This window comes from Calonectris borealis, chromosome 26 (genome assembly GCF_964195595.1).
Source record: "Calonectris borealis chromosome 26, bCalBor7.hap1.2, whole genome shotgun sequence".
NCBI classification, from domain to species: Eukaryota; Metazoa; Chordata; class Aves; order Procellariiformes; family Procellariidae; genus Calonectris; species Calonectris borealis.
Window position 1 is genome coordinate 2,116,300 of NC_134337.1, and position 5,730 is coordinate 2,122,029.

A 5,730-nucleotide genomic window follows, 5' to 3' on the forward strand; every position below is an offset into this window, starting at 1 on the left:
AAAATCTTTGCCAAAATAAGCCATTCAGATTTATTTATGACATAGACAGATTTTGTTACTCTCCCACAGAGTATTATTCTAAAACACTGTCAGCTCAGCCAGCCCTGGCCCTCTCCCCTTTCGTGTTTGCAACCCAGTCATTAAATTGTCTGTTAGGAGTTGTACTGAGGGCACAAAAACCTTCTCGGTTCTACATCAAATGAGGGTAAAACACAGAAATGAACTACTAGTGCATTAAGCCTAAGAACCCTGAACCTTTGTTGTGAAAGAGTAAGAATACAATCCACTTTGTGCTTTTCTCAAGCTTTACGCTCAAGAAGCAAGGAGTCTCAAGGAAGTGGACATGGACACTAGAGACAGTTGTATGAATTGTCACATCTCAGCCAGTTTTCAGGCTCCCAACATGTAGTCTTGGTAAGAGTGCCATTCAGTAAGGCACTACAACACTGCTTCAATCCAAAGCACAGGCTCCATACCAAACCAGGATGCAGCCTGGTGGCAAAGATCTGTTTTGATCATGTTTGCCAACTCTCAAGCATCCAGCCAGAATGACACATCACAGTCCCTTCGGGCACCTGAGCCTGTACAATTCACTATTGCCTTCAAAGGCCGTACTACTTCAGTAATCACTGGAAGTCTTGCCTGTGGTGAGGCTGATGTCAGGTAGCTGTGGAGAACCAACCCATTAGCTGAATGACCTACCCAATAGCCAGGTGCTCAGCACATGCACCCAGACATGAAGTGGAGGGTATGGTTCAAAGACAGAACTCTAACAGGTGAGGTGCTGGGGATCCCCTCCATTACCCATGCCCAGAGAGTAAAGCCAGAATCCCCTCTTAGTTGTCCTACAGCCGTCTGCCAAAGGGGCAATGAGCACCTGTGAGGCAGAGGACACAAGTTACTGAAGCATCCAAAAGCACTCAGAGCCCTCCAGGCGGTTCAGCTACAGGACAAACTAAGGGCCGTTGCCACCAGAGCTGCATTTTCAACTATTGCATGTCCTTTTCCTCTACCTTTCAGCCACCCACACCCACTGGATCAATAATTGCATCTTCAGGATAGCAGCAGGAAAAGATGAGCATGCTCCAGATATTCAGTCGCATAAAAAAAAGATGGGCCAAACCCAGCAGGGTTAACCAAACTGGGTTTCTGATTCATCTCTTCCAGCCTCCTTCAAATGGAATTAGTATGTGCCTGAGGAGATTCAGTGGAGCTCACCTGACCCAGTACCACTAACAGAGAGGAGTCTGCCCTTGTAAGCTCTGATTGCTATGTGGGTAACCTGACCTCCAGCCTGTGACACAAAACAGGCCAGATGACACTAAGCGAGACGGTAAGTGCCCAGCCTACAAATGCATTCTTGGGTCCAGGCCCAAAGCAGGTCTCATATCACCCTGTCAGTCTGTCTCGGCTGACAGTTGCAGGGTTCTTGATGGTCTTGTGAGGGCTTTTACTGCATCATGAAGGCACCTTTTTGCCCCCAAACATCCTGTGGCAGCCAGTTCCCTCACTAGTTCTCTCATGTGATAGTGACCCAGTGTGTGACAGACACAGACCTTTACTGCTCACTACCAGTCACAAGGCTGCTCCCGATGGAAGGGGCAGTCCCAGCAGAGGCAGGGCAGGAAACCTTACCGACCGGGTGACTCGCCCAGCACCTGGTGTGGGTGAGCAGAGAGGTGATGGCAACAGGGTCCATCGACAGTCCCATGATCGTCAAAGGCAAGGTAACAAGTCAGGTCCAAGGTCAACCTGGGAAATCCAAACAATTCAGGAACAGGTGAAAACAGGTGTAACTACAGCAAAGCGCAGCAAGGGGATGAAGGCCCAGGCCTGAGTTTAAACAGAGCTCCTGGGCCACGGGCAGAAGGTATGGCAAGGGGTCCCACATAAAGTTGCTCAGGGCAATTAAAGCCTATTAGTGCTCTCACATCCCTGATCCTGGATTTCAGGAGAACTTCATTTCTGTGACACACCAGCTCACCCAAGCCTTGCACCCAGCAGGTGCATCATGCTTCAAATTCAGCTCCTCCTCCCCTCCCACCCTGCCTTCCCTAAATCCTCCTGCTTCTACAGGTGGTTCTGCTCTCCTGCTGATTCCCAGCCCCAGATTACCTCTCTAACCCCTCTGAATGTCCGTGCCCTCGGTAGCACTCATCTGCCCCACATACCTTCCCTGTTCATGACTGACGGGAATGGTGGGAGCGGAGCCATGGGAAGAGGCAGGCAGCAAGCAGAAAAGACACTGAACAACGGATAAGCAGACAACCAAGTATAGAGAGCTTTACCCCCCTCTCCTCTCACTCCCCAGCATATAACAGGAAAAATTGTACCATTTCATGGAGGAGTATTCACTCTTTGGAACTGAAGAGGAAAGCCCATTTTTGTTGGGAGTTTCTGTTGTTCTGAGATTTCCAAACTGAGACATTTGGAAAGCTCCCTTCCATGCTCCCTCAGTCTCCTGAATGAATCAATGTGATCCCACTGTCTTAACGTTTAAAAAATATTGCAAGACTTTTCACAAGGAATTGAATTTGATTCCTGTGCCATTTCCTCCCTCGAGCATATGCAGTGGATTGATCAATGCCGTCTAGCACAACAGTATTCCTCCAGGCTCATCCCTGGAGATGCAACTACTGCCTTGCTTTTCACACTAATATTGACTTTCTAAAAAGCGTCACAGATAGTAATCTTTCTGTTTAGGATCAAAACTGCAACTATCTCTTGTGGGACGATCTCAGCAGTCTTCAGCAAAGTAGTTCCTTGTTAGGGCATGCTCAATTCATTGTGCTGTGAAGCTGTATCAGCTGTGAACCCAACCACAGGGGTCTCCTTTTGCCAGTTGACTGACCCAGGGATGAGACAAGCGCAGAACTGGAGATGCCTAGTAAAGAGCACCAAAGAGTGACGGTCAGACTGCCATGCGGCCTAGCCCTGGCAGTGTTAGATGAAGTCACTGTCAGCACTTCAAGGCTCCTGAAGATGCAAAACTTAGTTTTTTAAGTCATCTTAGTTTGAAGTGTCCAGACCTGACTAATGGGTACTGAGTACCTGGAGCCTTCCCTGAAGTCACTGGGATCACCTGGATGCACATGTCTTGGTGCCCACACGCTGGGAAGACCACTGGGACATAAGCACCTTGGTCCTTGTGAGTACCTGCATATATGAGTCTGAGTGAATGAAAACATTTTGTTTTACAACAAAATCACCTTCTTCTTCTTTAATGTCTCACATTGAGTTCTGTCACCTTGTTGCAACATTATTCCCTACAACACAGCAACTGCCTGAGAAAGGCAGAGCCTCTGAATAGGAACTGGATGATGATACTGTGTCTTGCAGTCCAATTTACAACTTGGTCTCTGACAGTGTCCGGGAGCTACTTTTTATGTATTGCCTTTGGTGACATACAATCACGCTCTGCATTTTCCACCACCAAGCACGTTCTGCCTGCTTGCGGTCAGGCAGACAGGCAGGCTCCTGTCTGACTGAAGGGCGGAGGGGCATAGTGAACCGGTCACTTTTCAAGGCAGACGGATGGATAGAGGCATCACTGAAATGGGCAGGATAATGTCAGGGGTGCTGATACGTCACAGGCAGACTAGGAGAAGGGAGGAAAGGAGGAGTGGGTGTCAGAGACAGATCCTGTGTCAAACGGGTGATGGATGAGGGAGGACCATCTTCTGGGAAGGGCAGCTGGGGCAGACAGTACCAGTGCTGGGAGCTAAGCAGGAGGAAACAAGACCCACGCAAAGGCCCTGATTAACCCTGCATTTAGAGGGAACTGGTCTGTTGCTCTGAGGCAAACTGAACGGCAAGCAAATCGCTTGCAGTTTGGGCCTTTACAAAGTCCAGCACATCCTTGTCAATCTCTTTGACTGACAGACTGAGAGTCCCAGATGGTTCAGAGCTGTCTATGACCATGACAGTGAATGGGTCATCCTCTCAGCCATTATGTGGTTTTCAGCTTCATTCACCTTATTTTTCAGGCATATTTCATTTTACACTCACCACTTACTCCTCTCTTTTCACCCAGCGAGTGTGCCTACTTTGAAGGGGTTGTAACCAGCGCAAAGGTATTATTCCTCCCACTGTGACCATACAGGGGCAGAGCTGTCTATGCAGCCCATGGTGGAGATGAGAAGGGGAGAAACCTCACATGTTTATCATCTGAGAGGGCTGGCCTGTATTCTTCAGTGCCATTACAATTTTGGAGTCCCTCTGTTCCTCCAGGCCAGCTCGGTCACGCTGACAATTTCCCAGTCCTCGCTGGGAGAAGGAATGCACTAGTGAGATGTTCCTCTTGGCCATCCTTACCGTTCCTTTAATGGCAATACTAAGGAACTTGGGTCCCACCCTAAACTGGCAGCAGCAGCAGAGTGGGAGGCTGCCGATGCAGGAGGGTCAACCTAGCACAGAGAACAAGACTCCTAGCAGCCCAGGAAGATACAGAAAAAAACTCTAAAGAGCTCTAAAAAGCAAGGAGCAATCAAATAAACCATTAACTGTTGCTGCTCACCTTCTGGAAGAATATGAAGACAAAACTTCTGGGCTTTGTGTTTATTAAGACTCCATGTCCATCTTTCAAAGTATAATTTTAATTCTCTTCCTGGTGTAGTATTTTCCTATCTATCCATCATCTTCTAAATGGCTATCTCATATTCCAGGCACTTTTCTTTTCTCTGTCCTCTCTATTTATCCTGTTGAACAATTTGTATCTTCTTTGTAGCTTATGAACTTACATCTCATTGATAAGAACATCGAGATCTGCAGTTTGTCTTCTCTGGAAGGGTTTTGGCCTCCTTCCTGACTCTCTAGGTATGCCTCCAAAAATAGAACATGCGCATTGCTGACTTATGACCATATCCTTGCGAAATAAACTTCCTTAAACAACAAGCCACAGCCGTCTGAGGCAGAAGCCAAGATACACTGGCCTTGCCACATGCCACAAAGGTCAACAGACCCAAATTGCTGGATCAGACAGGAGGACAGAATGCCAGAAGCAAAGGACATAAAAAATTAATGACTGTCAGCTTAACTATGTCAGCTGATTTCTGAGCTCAACTAGAAGGTGAAAGGAGAAGGAGGGTCCCAGTTTACCTTTACAAGCCTCAATGAATTGAGGCCTCTTTCAAACACAAGTAGTTATAACAGTTCCTTAAATGTTTCACCCAGGAAATGTTCTTTAACACTCAGCTATACAGTGTATCAGGCAAAGCCATCTACAGGTCCCAGGCAGCCAGTCACGCTGACCTGGTCAGAAGGTGACAGGAAAGCTGTGAGAGTCTACAGAGCAGCTGAGGCCTGTAGTGCTCTCCGCTGTATTTATTAAAAAGGATTTATTATTTGCCACATCACATTGTCCTAACCATTGTTTCCAGAGATGCAAGGTCACAGCACTCATACAAGACTCAGGTACAAGCAAAGCCTTGGTGAACCCGAAAGCCACCTAACTTGGCGGTTGAAAGAGAGCTGCAGCTGGGTCACTGATGGTCACTGAATCACAGAGGTGTCAGTGAAAGGGGGCTCTGGAGGTCCCCAGTCCAACCTCCAACTCAGGGCAGGACTATCTTGAACACCAGATGGGAGCAGCCATGGCTTTTCCACTGAGTCTTAACAACCACCCCTTACTCCCCCCAAGGACAGAGGTTCCCCCCTCTCTGATGACCTGTGCCAGGCCTGCACCAGCTTCCTGGAGAAGCCTTTTCCTAGTGCCCAACCTGAACCTCCTGA

The 5,730-nt window shown here is 48.0% G+C and overlaps 1 long non-coding RNA gene across 1 annotated transcript; it reads right to left on the reverse strand.

The window, feature by feature from the left end:
* Positions 1-1,707: 1,707 nt before the first annotated feature.
* Positions 1,708-4,763, reverse strand: LOC142093365 (uncharacterized). Its single transcript, XR_012677414.1, has 3 exons — positions 4,740-4,763; positions 4,517-4,549; positions 1,708-1,752 (listed from the first exon to the last, which is right to left on the reverse strand). It is a non-coding gene; the product is annotated as an uncharacterized LOC142093365 (long non-coding RNA).
* Between the last annotated feature and the right edge of the window lie 967 nt (positions 4,764-5,730).